Raw genomic sequence first — 2,500 nt, 5'->3', positions numbered from 1 at the left:
AATTTCATGCTTCTATAATTCCAATACTTATTTAATTTCTCGTGTCCATATATCCTGCATTCTCTATGAAGTTTTTTTTTTTTTTTTATCCAGCCCAAAGGGGGTTTCGAGGTGTGCTTTGCGCTCTCTCTATATATATACATTATATATATATATGTATATATATATGCAGTATATATATATATATATATATATATATATATATATATATATATATACATATATATATATACATATATATATATATATACTGTATATATATATGTACATATATATATATATATATATATATTCATCTATGTATGCCTGTGTATGTTTAAAAATACGTAGAGTGCACACACACACACACACACACATATATATATATATATGCTGTATATATATATATATATATAATATATATATATATATATATATATATATATATACTGTATATATACAGCATATATATATATATATATATATATATATATATATATATATATATATATATACATATATATATATATACACTGTATATATACAGCATATATATATATATATATATATATATATATATATATATACATATATATATACACTGTATATATACAGCATATATATATATATATTATATATATATATATATATATATATATATGTATATATATATATATATATATATATATATATATACACTGTATATATACAGCATATATATATATATATATATATATATATATATATATATATATGAATACATATATACAGCATGTATGTTTGTGGTTGATGTTTGTGCATAGTGGTCTTACGAATTATCTTTTTTCTCCCCAGGAATTGAATGCTTAAAAGTTGAATGAGTTTCCAAGAAGGCCTCTGTTAACACTAAGACTATGCAAGTCCCATATGCCTCATTCAAATTCCACTAAGAATAAGGCAACATAGAACAACATTCACATTCACATTCACTCCTTCACTGTTTCACAATGTAGGATAATTTTCTCAAAATTAGGTCATCATATAATTCCTGTTAATGGATATTTCAATTCAGCTTTTATGACACCGTGTAATTAAACAGGACAAATTATTAGTTTAATTACATCTGGGTTATAAAAATAATAGTAATTCATTCATTTTGTCAAATAATATGTAACCAGAGGTTTAATACACTAAATATATGCTAATCAGGTTAAGTAGTTCGCATGGTTTGCAGATTATTATAATTATGCTTTTTCTTTTTGATTTGGGTATGAAAAAATACGCTAATATTAGTCTCATTTTAATCAAATGTTCGTCTAATTGTTAAGTTACTTACGTTTTTATTTCAGGGTTACCTTTAATACTGATATGCATGGCTCTTTTATTCAGCTAATTTGGATAAAAACTGGCCTTTTATTATTATTATTATTATTATTATTATTATTATTATTATTATCATTATTATTATTATTATTATTATTATTATTATTATTAATATTATTATTATTATTATCAGGTAATCTATTCGCTGATATTGTTTCCTGATCATCGAAGTTACAGAGAGAGAGAGAGAGAGAGGAGAGAGAGAGAGGAGAGAGAGAGAGAGAGAGGAGAGAGAGAGAGAGATTCCTCAGAGATTACACCCTCCCACAAATTGTCAAACCAACAGGTTGTTGTTTGGAAACAGGGGGGGTGGGGGTGGAAAGGGGTTTGAATGTGGTGTGCGTGCGTATATAAATATTCCGAATATTTTTTCACGGCTTGGGTACACGATTCCTACAATATCTCGCAAAGACGCAAGGACTTGTCAATAATACGTAGTTTTAGCCATTTTGGGGTAAAAGTGTGCACTAATTAAAGGTCGCTCATAAATAGCAGATAATATTGCCCTATCTAGCAGGACAATACCCTAGAGACTGACCATACATACGTATAATCAGTGTCCAAGCCCCTTCTCCATCCAAGCTGGGACCAAGGAGGTCCAAACAATGGCTGCTGAGGGACTCAACAGGTAGGCTAGTTTTTATTTTTCCCTGTTTTGTTTACCTTTATAAAAGACAGTAAATATTCTTGATGTTTTAATTTAAGATATATTGACATGATCGCAGCCTACCAAAGAATAGATACAGCCATCTTTTTTTTTTTTTCATAAGAAATTAACATACGTATCATCTATACCTCGTCTTTGAGGGTCTTTCATTGCTTCTGAAGTTTTGACAGAATCAAAAGCTTTCTCATAATCTTTAGATATTAATAGCTTTATCATAGTCTTTAAATGAAAAAAGCTTTCTCATAGTTTCTAAATGACATACATAGTGGGTTTGACATACTTATTTTTTTTATAAATAAAAAACAGTCATATTTTTCATAAAAAATATAACATACGTATCATCTATACCTCGTCTTTGAGGGGCTTTCATTACTGCTAAAGTTTTGACAGAATCAAAAGCTTTCTCATAACTTTAGATGCCGAAAGATTTCTCATAGTTTTTAAATGACGTACAAAGGGGTTTGACATACTCGTTTTTTTTATGAATAAAAA

This window comes from Palaemon carinicauda, chromosome 3, assembly GCF_036898095.1.
Source record: "Palaemon carinicauda isolate YSFRI2023 chromosome 3, ASM3689809v2, whole genome shotgun sequence".
Lineage (NCBI taxonomy): Eukaryota > Metazoa > Arthropoda > Malacostraca > Decapoda > Palaemonidae > Palaemon > Palaemon carinicauda.
This window is presented reverse-complemented; position numbering follows the sequence as displayed.